We start from the raw sequence: 12,075 nt of genomic DNA on the forward strand, positions 1-12,075 counted from the left end.
CCAGAGTTAGGAGTCTCTAATGTTTTGTCTCCCTTTCTGATATTTCCCACTCATTTTTTCTCCTTTCCCCTTTATTCCCTTTCACTATTTTTTCTATTCCCCAAATGAAGGAGACCATATAATGTCTGCCTTCTCCAATTGCCTTATTCACTCGGCGTAACACCCTCCAGTTCCATCCATGTCGAAGCAAATGGTGGGTATTTGTTGTTTCTAAAGGCTGAGTAATAGTCCATTGTATACATAAACCACATCTTCTTTATCCATTCGTCTTTCAATGGACACCGAGGCTCCTTCCACAGTTTGGCTATTGTGAACATTGTTGCTATAAACATCAGGGTGCAGGTGTCCCGGTGTTTCACTGCATCTGTATTTTTGGGGTAAATCCCCAACAGTGCGGTTGCTGGGTCGTAGGGCAGGTCTATTTTTAACTCTTTGAGGAACCTCCACACGGTTTTCCAGAGTGGCTGCACCAGTTCACATTCCCACCAACAGTGCAAGAGGGTTCCCCTTTCTCCACATATTCTCCAACATTTGTTGTTTCCTGCCTCAACAAAGCTGGGGAGAAGAATATACCTTGGGGCTAAATCTTTGCAGATATCCATGGCATGTTTTCTGTTTTTTTGATGAATTTCTAGAAGCAAATTTTTTGGATGAAAGGTTATATTATAATATTTTTGTTTTCTCTCTCTCTCTCTCACACACACACTGCTAATTTGATTTGCCCATTCATAACCTTGTTTCATTTTCCAGTATTGTTTTAAATATTTTTGTTAAATTTTTAGTCAGTTCTGTCCATGTTTTCTTTTTATAGTAAGTATATGCTTAGAAAGGTGTGTCCGTCTGTAAGATTTACTTAGTTTTATTTCTACTTTTATGCTTTCAGTTTTTTACAATGAAATTTTAATTCACTCTTGTATTTACTTTGGTGTATGTTATCATGTGAGGTTTTCCCAAACAGTTTTGCTAGTATAAATTTTTAAAATAAATAATGTGTCCATTCTCCTTAGGGAAATCTTGGTTATTTTATATCAATTTCTAATGTAGAAATAAGACTATTTCTGGTCTTAAATTCTGTTCATTTGCTATATTTGCCAACTCTTAAACCAATGCCACATTATTTGTATTACTGTAGATCTATACTTTAAAACAGTTTTATCAAGGCAATTCCCTAGTCATGACCATTAATTTAAAAATTTTTTTTACTAATATGATTTATCTGTTCTTCACAGTGAACCTTAGTCTCTTTTTATTTTTATTAAGTATTTTCATAATCAAGACCCTTGGTTATTCTTTGTGTATTGAAATATTTTATGCAGTATTTGGAATGTATATATAAACAGAAATTTTTGTGCTCCTAGGGTTACTTTAAATACCTGGTAGTTTATTCTTTAAAGGATCTGCTCATGCTTATGCCTTATTCTTACTCTTTTCTTCTCTCTTTGCCAGCATCTCATGTCTCTATTTGCTACTAAACCATTTATTACTCTTGCATGGCTGGATATTTTGTGACCCTTACAGCCAATCAGATGCCTGGTGGTAGACAGCACATGTAATGTGGATTTTGCTGTTAATAAATAGCATCAGTTTGTTATTTATTGAAGTTACCTGTGAACTTCATTTAGCTAACTCTTCCTGTTTTTATTATGAACAAAGAGGAGTACTTGTTTACTTTTTCAGAGGACATTTATGTGATACATTTTTCTCTCTTCATGTTTTATGGATGTTGTCATACAGCACTTTCAAGTCTATAATACTAGTCTAGATCCCATCATATCATTTTTAGCTTTTCAGTGTATTTCATATAGATATCTTCTTTTAATATTAAAACCACACAGGAGAAACTGTCTGAAAATTCTTCTGATGTATAAAGCCATGGATTCAGTGATGTGAAATTACAGTGGGTTCTTTAGTATCTTCAGAGAATTGCAATCATTAACACTGAGAGTGATTTTCTTTCTTAACTTGTAGTTGTTAGAGAACAATTTAGAAAATTTATACTTCTGTCAAGAGTCTGGATGAGTAGGATACAGGCTCAGTCTGGATATGGCAACATTAAGAACCTCACAACTCTTACTAAGTGTGAAAAAGAGAGTCTATTTTATACTCCATTAAACTGTTATACATCATAAATAATTTATTTCAACTCTTGTTCTCATCTATATCAAGGTTGATAAACTAGTCACTGTAAGGATTTTATTTTAATGAATGTAATAATGTTTCCCTCTTCTCCTGCCTTGTGTGACTTTCCACATTCCTCTCTCCGATGTCTCTTGACCTCATTAGAAAGAGGTTTGTGCCTCCTGGATGGTCCCTGTCAACAAATACAGGCCTAGAGTTGTTATGGGGGACCCTGAAAGGACACTTAGAGAAGTTATGACTCAGGGTGATGTGCTCCCTAGCTCTCCTGCTTGTTAAATATATGATTTTGGCCACCATCCAGTCTTTCTGAATCTGTTTCCTCATCTTTCAAATGACCCTAGGTTCTTCAGAGTTTTGTTCTGGAAATTCAGAGAGATGACATATGAAAGTGCTTTGTAAACTGGCATCACTGTGTTCCTATTATATTCTTGTAGGTAACTATTCTTGTAGTTGTGTTTGGCAACATGAGCAAAGATTAGGAGGTTCTACATACAGATTCCACAGTCGGACATGGGAAGCCCTAGTTCTGTTGTTAGCACTCTCCCACCTTGTCCTGTTCTTTTCATAAACATCTCATGCCTTCCTGACTAGACTCTTGCCCTGACACCCATCTTTCCCAGCAGCTCACTGGAAAAGCAGGGGAGATGATGGCATTAGGAAGAACAGGATTGAGTTCCTAATTTTTGTGGTCTCTGGCAAGGTAGAGAACCCCAGCATCTCCAGGAAGTGGGCGGTTGGCTGGTGAAGGTGAAGTTTGAGAGTTACAGTTTGTTAAGAAGGCTAAAGAGATAGAAAATAAGGAGGCTGTGGTTGAAGAGATGGAGTCTCAAGTTACAAATCTATGTAGGGGAGCAGAGCCTGCAGAAAGAACTACAGTCTGGGAATTGCTGTTCCAGTGAGTGGCTAATGGTCTCAGAGGGGATGTTTTGAAGAGGACAAGAAAAGCATTGTTGTGAGCTGAAGTGTGGTTATGCTGAGCAGCAGGGAGAGTCTTAGTGGAGCATAGCCTCGGGAGTGGCGCATAGATGTGGCTGCCTAGGCAGTAACTGCAGCGAGACCCCCGCCATGAAGCGGGAGTGGCGCATAGATGTGGCTGCCTAGGCAGTAACTGCAGCGAGACCCCCGCCATGAAGTTGTAAGAAATCTTTTAAGTATGGTCTTCAAGGATGAGTATGAATCAGGACTGTTGTTGTTAAGTAGTGACACTGGCTGCTTCTTGTGTTGGATATAGTCACAAATTTGAGGATAGAATTCAACAAATTGCTGCCCTACCATTATCTTTTTGGGTCATTTGAACACACAGATCATAATGCCTTTAGCAGGAGGAATCATGTAAGAATGGATGAAAATAGGTGGGCCTAAAAATAAGGCACCTGTATGATTGGGAAGCATCAGCTTTAAATTATTTTGAGAGGATGTTGGCCATTGAGATAATAGCTTCCTTGGTTGTGTTGGAACTTGGATCTTGGATGTGGAGTATGGGGGTCTAAGAGTTCCTCTGCTATCTTCTCTAAAAAAATGGAAACCAGCAGGGTAAATGCAACAATACCTTTCTCTTTCCATTTCTGAGTGCTAATAAGAATAATAAAACCATGTGCTTTTTTCCTTTTGCCCCCATTCTTAGCCTTATTGATGCTTATTTTACTTATATTTTATACATATGTATATATATTAACCTAAATTGTTTATTAGGTATGAATCTTACCAACAATACTTTTATTAGCAGTAACGGTGGAGCTGAAGAGTATTGCATTTTTTCCATGGGGCACAGTGAGAGCCACCAATAGTTGGTGGAACTTGTGAACCTTTCAAAGGCCACAGCTCTTGTGGCCTGCACATGTCAGCTCTTGCATCTCTTTGTGCTGGTGGACTGGTTTGGTAATTCACTGGGTGTCAGGATTTCTTTAATGGGTTTATGGATTGGATCAATTAGGATCACCTCAAAGAATTTGTATGTGGAGTCTTTGCCAACCCAGCAAGAATTCAAGACTCTCAGAGCCCCACAGTGGGTGGCATCCATCTCCCTCCTCTGCAACAGACTGAAGGCTATGGGCAAGCTCCAGCTAGTTAATCCCATGATGGACAGACTTTCTATAGGTTGTACCGAGGAACTGGGTGTTCGTGGCCACCATGTCGCACGTGAATCTGATATATGACATAACCTTGCTGGGCCTTGTACCCTAGTCTGCGTGCTTTATGGGGCCAGGTTGGGTGGGGAGCCCTGTGGAGTTCAGATAGCTGGGAGTACTGCCAGCAGTGCACCCTGAGAAGAAAGCCCATTATATCGGAATGCTGCTTCCTCCGCAGCTCCTGGATGCACTTCTAAGTGCCCCGTCTTGGCATACCTTTGAGCTGATGGGTGCTGCCAGACGGAGAGGCTTGAATATATTTCTTCACACATTTAGTTATTGCCCCCACCGGTCCATGGAAGATGCAACAAACTCCAAGGCTAGAGTGAATAATGGAGTCTGTAAATTAGAAGCCATCACAGTCAACCTGGAGAAATGATTGCTAAAAGCCTGACGTTGAAGGAAAAAGCAAAATGTAAAAAGCAGAAACTGTTTTAAAGTACTTTGGTGATGAATATTTCTAATGATGGCCTTAATTCATCCATAAAACAAAACAAAAAACTCAGAAGAGGCACTTCACTACTTTCTGTCCCATTGCCTGTAAGGAGGCAAGGAGAGGAAAAACTCTGAGGAAAGATTTCCTTTACAGATGGCCACAGATTTAATCAGGGATTTAGGATGCATGAAGATATAAGCCTCGATTATATAGAAAATGCACTTAGACGGAGCACTTTATTTCCCAGGGATGCCAGATAATTGAGTTATACCTAAAATCCTGAGCCATCTGAATAACACACTGGCATACACACGTCTAGTTTCTGTGTGCTAAGAGGTGTTAAATGCTTTGAAAACTGTAATTAAATAGCTGACATTGTGCTGCAAAACCCCCATAAGCATCGCCTTGTGCAGTTTTTCAGCATTCTGCACTAACATTTAATCCCAGTAGCTGTGACTAATCTAGTCTCTATTTGTAACACATTCAAATTAAGAGGTGTGTGTTCTTGTTCATGTACTTTCTCATTAGCACTGATAATGCTAGTGGGAATGACAAATGTAGTATGTTTTTGCCTCCTATCACTCACACCTTTTAGATAGCTAACTCCTTAGGGGAGGTAATTTCCCATGTGATACATTTATGGAGCTGTGTGTTTAATAGTTTTCCTCAAAAGAGAATATGTCCATAGGGGCTATTTATTAGCAGATGGGCCCTGGGGATAAGAAATTTGAATTAATCAATTTGAGCCACAGAAGAAATTATGATGACAATTAATATAAATGGGTACCACACTCATTTGTTCCTTTCAGGCTTTTTGGGCTTTTTTTTTTTTTTTTTTTGGCTTTTTATGTCTTTCAGGCTTTTTTTTTTTTTTTTTAATTTATTTTGAGATTTCAAGGGTTTTTTTCCCCCAGATTCTTGACTTTGATGCTTGAGTATATCCTTTTCATTCCTCCTCTGGAAACCTTCCTGTTTGTTCAAAAGACTCTTTCATGTTTAAGTGAGTGACTGACAGTTCTCAGTATTTGAAACCATGTAAAGCCATCTTCTTGTGAGTACTCGTCTCATTAAGGGCTGGTATGTTTGATTATTGTATTCCCTCCACTGTTGTAGAGATACTTGGTTTCTTTTATGAGAGATTCGGTATTGCTCTGTTCAGGGATAGCCTGCTGCTATGTGACTTCCTGCACCACCCATGACCCCCAACTGCCACGTACTCATGTTCACCATACCCCATGCTTCATGGGAACAGTGGCTGTGTGGTCCTCACAGCTCCAGCTCCTCTTTGGGACACTCCTGCCTTCTTTTCCCCCAGGCTCAGAGATCTAAACTTTCTGCTTGGGGAGGCTTCTCCTTTCCTAGTCCTTTGCTGTTGGTGGGGGTTGGAGGGACTCATGGGGAAGATAGGTGTCTGAGAAGATGGTGGAGGAGCCCTGCTACTGTGGACTGTATAGCCTGTGGGGACAGCTTTCTGGCAATCCTATTTCCATTCGATATGGATGCTTCCTTAGAGATGATGGCATAGAGAGTGGGTAGATTACCTGGGATCACTACATTTTTATGTTAACATAGTTCAAAAGTATTATAGACTAAATAAGAATGTGTCTAGGCTGATTTGGGACTTACATCGATTTCCCCAAACCAAATTCCAGACGACCTTTTGAAACAGCCTATTTCCAAACTGTATACAGTGTATGGTCTATATTTCTGTGTTTTCTTGATGGGTTACTCAGATTGTTTACTCAGGTTCTGGAAACAGATGCACCAAGTCTGCAATGTAGCATGGAGGAAAGAATGTGAATTCCTGCCGTTATTAGCCATATGTCCTTGGGCAAGTCATGTAATGTCCATGAGCCTCAGTATTTCCATCTGTTTAATGGAGATGATTAATAGCCACGATACCTAGTTCACAGAATGACCAGGAACATCATTGGAGATAATGTACATGAAAGTGCCTTGTAAGTTGTTAGGCAGAGATGTAAACCAAAGACACACTTATGTAATATTTAACAATTAGGTAGAGAAGAGCTATGTTGCCAGGTCTCTAAAATAATATATGTTTTCTTAAATTGTTGAAGGTACTTGCTAATTTTCCCCCTACCATTTTATAAAATCATTTTATAACACCACTGTATTGTTTTTAAGCAATATAGATTTTAATGAATTAATTATCTTAATGGCAGTATGCTTTTTAGTAAAACACTTTACATTATTAATAAAGTACTTTGAAAAGGCAATGTCCTTTGACTGATTAAAGGATAGCCAATCTCTTTATGTAGCACAGTGCAGAAATACTAGCCACCAGATTAAATCTTAATCAGTAACAATGTTCTGCTAATTATAAGAGCTGCTTATATATAGGATAAATGGCTGTTTGTAAACATTGGATTATATTAACCAACGGAGCTGATTGCCAGCGACAGAATAAGCATAAGGTTTGCTAAAAGCTTTCATCAGTGGCTTGAAGTAGGTAGGCACTGCTGCCTAATATTTCAGTTAGTGTGGAAAGGCAGGTAATGACATTATGAATACATTTATAATGCAGGCCAATTTTTCTAAAATGCATGTAAGTATTATTACTTTACCAGGAGTCTGTGAAATATGATTTATTTAATGCATTTCAGTCCCCATAATATTAAGATATAATTGAGATGTGAAGTAAAAAAAAAAAAATGCATCCAGTCCGTATGGTACATGAATCATAGACTAAATTGCTTGTAATTTTAAAGGCACTTAGAGAAATTGTGAAATTTATATAATGCAGTCTTAGGTTTGGAAAAGGTTATGAGAACAATAGTCTGGTTATTTTAGTATTTGAATCCTAAATATAGGACTTTTGAATTATTATTAAACCTAAGATAGCTATATGCATGAGCAAATCCCAAACTTTTTATGTCCAGTTCTCATTAAGTAATTTTTGTGAATTTTTCCTTCAAACCTCTCATATTTAGCAAAGTAGCTGAGCAGCATATAATTTCTATAAAGGCCATAATCTAGTTTTTATAAACTATACAACAGAATGAATGACAACATAAATGTTGCCAGCATGTTTAGAAGGGATCAGTTAAATGGTACTTGGAATTTTGATGATTATTGCTTTGAAAAGACTGAAAAATCACAGGTCTTGGCTTTATAGTTTAATTACTTGCTTAACAATTGCTAGTGATTCACTAAATCACAAGGCTTCCAAACAAATAACATCAGTAACTGCTGACATGCCTGAGCAACTCCCAATTTTCTTGACAATGGCTACCAAACTGTGTTTAGTCTAATATAAACTGTTAGTTTAACAGCAAGCAATAGGAGTTTCAAGTGTACCATTGATGAGATGCCAGCAAATTGAGGGCTTTACCAGTGGTGACACTTGTATCAAGAATAACTTGAGCATGTTTCATCACGACCAGTTGGAGAAGAAAATATAGTAATTATCCACATCCCTTTTTGATACTGGATTTAATAATAACAGGCACCGTCCAGCTTTCCAGGGCTTCTAATTAATAATTGGTTCTTAAGAACACAGCTTGTGGTTCCTTGCAGTTTGAATAAGACTGGGAAACAGGGCAAGCTTAGGGTACTTCGTACTTTTGTGGGCCAGGGTCATAGCTACTAGTGGCAGGTTAAAAGAAGAGCAAGATTCAGGTGTCCTGGTGGGAGAATTTAATTTGTGCTTTTATTGACCTATACTCTCTTTCTTCACTCTGTATTCACATTGTGGCATTTCTGTAAGTTCATAACTCTTCCATCTTGCCCTTTTACAATGGCAGGCTCTTTATCTCAAATAGGTTCTTCCAGAATTAGGTGAGGGCCTTTTTTTTCTTAGGTAGCAGTCCCCGTCTTGCTCCCATGAGTTACCTTAACCTGTTCTTTAGTGTTTTACCACTGAGATAATGTAAAAGAGATATCAGACTTGCATTTAAGCAGTGATAATAACGTATCATATTTTATGGAGCACTTGCTTATACCAGGCTCTGTGCCAAGAACTCCACATATATCTCATTTGTTGGTTATGGCATGAGGTGCTAATATTACTGTTCCTGTGATTGGAATAACTGAGGCTTCGAGAAGTTAAGTAATTTACCCATTGTCACTGGGCTCTTACTTTTGCCCCAGACCCACGCTTTGAGCTACTGTGCCATACCGTCGCTAGTATAAATGTGCCCCTTAGTTTGTGAACATGATTTATTTAGTTGTGCCACTGTATGTATATGGTCCTCCTTGGTATGGATAGATATTTAACAAAAAATTTTTAAATCATGACCTTCAGTGATACATTTTAAATCATGATGCAGTGCACAGAGATAAATTAATAAACATGAGAAATAATACTGTATTCTATTTTCTGCCCTCATAGTTTCTTATTCTGTTTCTGTTTTTAAAGACAGTGGGTTGTAACCCACTAAAATTGATTTTGCAATCCACGAATAGGTAGCAGCCTACAGTTTGAAAATCATTGAGAATCAGTGCTGGTCTTGTGGGATTCATGCTAGTCAGTGAAATGTGTTTCTCTGGTTTTATACTTGCTTATATGCTGCCTCAGGTACTTGCACTTCTAATTTAGTTAGTTTTCAAATTTTGTGAGACCTTAGTGTTGCTAGTAGACATTTGTGAGTGACTGAAATCTAAAGATGGATTAATACCTTTCCTGAGGCTCAGAGTTTCTCCTTTGCCATTTCATCATGGTCCTTGGGGTTGTTGTGGAGTCGTGATTCAGGGTTATACCCAGGTTATACTTTCCAGAATCTGCCTCCCTTTCTTTCTGAGGTTCTCCAGTGTCAGGCAAGTTCATTATGGCAGTTGAAGGAAACCAAAGTAGAAAAAAGCAGTCTTTCTCCAATTATACCTCTTCCATTTTGTCTCCTCTTATGCTGGACACAGTATATAGAATTGAGAAGAGAGGCACCTAAGTGTTCCAGCCAGTTGTGCTGCTGACTCTTGGTTTTGGCTTGGCTCATGATCTAGGGCTCTGGGTTCAGCAGGGAGTCTGCCTGAAGATTCTCTTTTTCCCTCTCCCTCTGCCCCTCCCTCTTGCTTGTTCATGTATATATATATATAGTCAGATATATTGTCAGAAATTGTCAGATGATGCCACTCGACTCACTTCTGCTACTCGCAGCAAGACTGAGCAAAGTCCTGCCGCCCCCCTTTTTTTCTTAAAGATTTTATTTATACATGAGAGACACAGAAAGAGAGAAAGAGGCAGAGACACAGGCAGAGGGAGAAGCAGGCTCCATGCAGGGAGCCCAATATGGGACTCGATCCCGGGACTCCAGGATCAAGGCAGGTGCTCAACCGCCAAGCCACCTGGGCTGCCCTGTCCTGCTCTTTTGATACTTCCCTCCCCCTGCAACCGGAATGGACCACCTGAAGTCAGTCCTCACCATTATTCAGAAATCCCACTGGTGTGCTGTAGTTCTCTAGGTAGATCCCCAGCCCCTGACCTCTTTTGTCTCCTTGGCCCCATATGAGAGTCCTTTTGTCGTGACCTCCTTGCCCACAGACTCCCCTAGACATGTCTATGCCTGCATGTGTAGTAAACCTTTGAAATACTTGTGATCATTGACTCAGCTGTGCTGTGTTTTGGTGTTTTGACCTCTGGTATCTTTTGAGGGAAGGGACAGCAGACCCAGATATGGACCAAGTCAGACTAGGGTTTAAAAAAAAACAAAGGTAATCTTGATTCTCAGATATCACTCCAAACCAGTGAAATCAACATTCTTTCAGGGCAAGACCCTAGGATGCAGCAAAAATTTTTCAAAGCTTCCAGGTGATTCCCACTGGCAACCAAAGCTGACAACCTCCTCTCCAGAGAAAGACTATCTTTTATGTTTTTAGGGCCCTAGAACAATTTAGAAGCTACTATGATAAATTCTGACTCATGCTTTCAGTGTTCATCATTGAAATACACCCTTCTTGTGCAGATGTGTATGTGGATAGCATGCTGAGTGTGCACCGTTAGAATTACTTGGTCTCATTCTTACAAAACTGTGGTAGAACTGATGACAGTGGAACAGAGAGCTACCAGAGTTGAATTTGAGTCACCACGATGAGAATGGACATCAGATCCTGTGTACAATATGTTGTAATAACTGTGACTCAGTTGATAATGAATAATAGCATTTTTGCATTAGAAAAATACCAGTTCCTTTTAACGCTCAGGAAATTTTTGTCTACCATTTTCATCTGACTCAGGCCAGAGTCTGCTTCACATTTATGAAACTGATCAAGACCTAGGTTTGTATCTGATTCTGAAAATGACAGCTATAGTCCCAAACTTCCACACTCTGGAAGGTTTTTGTGTCAGCCTTGCTTTCACCTTTTGCTTTTTCAGATGACACAGAGCAGAAAGGATCAGCTGGGAGTCCCTCAAAGCCAGAAGATTAAATGGAATTAAGGTATTCTGAGGCAGGAAACAGTGACTAGATGAAAGGACTCAAGGGGGAAGATTTTGAGGTCCTTAGATTTTATGACGTTTTTGCTAAGCCAGGGCTATAAGGCGTGGCTCCCAAGAGAAACTCAGGTAGAAAAATTGAAAGGAGGTCCTTAAAATTTTGTAGGATGGAAAAAAAGGGAGAAATTTTAGCAGGAAAGGTTTGTGTGCCAGTAATGAGCCTGATCGGAAATATTGTCCTTCCAGCCCTTTGATATGTGTCTATCAGTGATCTGTCTTTGACGTTCAGACCCTGCATGAGCTGGCTTAACTTGTGAATCCTGACTAAAAGGGAACAGTTGGAGATGGCAGGTTCAGTGCTCATGTACGACAGCGGTGGGCTTCCAAGTTGCGCTGGCCAATAAGCAGTTCCTTCCAGGATAGACCAAGGGGAGCGCCTTGCTTTTGCTTTGTCTTAGAGCCTGCATGTCTTTGACAAGTGAACAATACAACGTACTGTTTGATTCCAGACTGTCTTGCTTCTTTTCTTCGTCCCTCCTGCAATCTTTCTTTTTCATGTCACATTACACGAGGTTCTTTTTACCTCTCTTTCCTGACCTTGGGTTCCAGTGTTCCTTGGTCGCTCTCACCCAGGATGTGCTCTAATTGGCAAAACTGTAACCTGGTAGCAGCAGTTCGCTATTTCACTTTCCTAATTGGTGTCAGGGTCTGCTGGTGGAGCCCAGCCATGTTGGATTGATTGATAGATCGGCCGCTGTGACCACCAAGCTTCCATGCGACCAACAGGTTTATTACTTTTGAAATCAGAAATTAAAATGTTAAATATATCCTACAGTGTTCATAGTGGGTCTGAAATGAAATCAGCTATTCATCATTAAGGAATACTTTGAGTGTTACCTGAAGGTCCCTTGGGTTTGCAACTGGAAATTTTGTTCTTTTCTAACTCACAGCTGGCTGTTTTCTTGCTTTCATAATGCAGTGTA

The 12,075-nt window shown here is 39.5% G+C and overlaps 1 protein-coding gene and 1 pseudogene across 1 annotated transcript in view; one reads left to right on the top strand and one right to left on the bottom strand.

Moving 5' to 3' along the window:
* The window catches only part of CHCHD3 (coiled-coil-helix-coiled-coil-helix domain containing 3), a 276,896-nt gene that overhangs the window by 127,410 nt on the left and 137,411 nt on the right, over positions 1 to 12,075 (top strand). The gene's annotated exons all lie outside the window — the stretch shown is intronic.
* The window catches only part of LOC129498113 (60S ribosomal protein L15-like), a 36,794-nt pseudogene continuing 28,577 nt past the window's right edge, over positions 3,859 to 12,075 (bottom strand).

Source organism: Nyctereutes procyonoides, unplaced genomic scaffold (genome assembly GCF_905146905.1).
Source record: "Nyctereutes procyonoides isolate TBG_1078 unplaced genomic scaffold, NYPRO_anot_genome, whole genome shotgun sequence".
In the NCBI taxonomy this organism is placed as follows: Eukaryota; Metazoa; Chordata; class Mammalia; order Carnivora; family Canidae; genus Nyctereutes; species Nyctereutes procyonoides.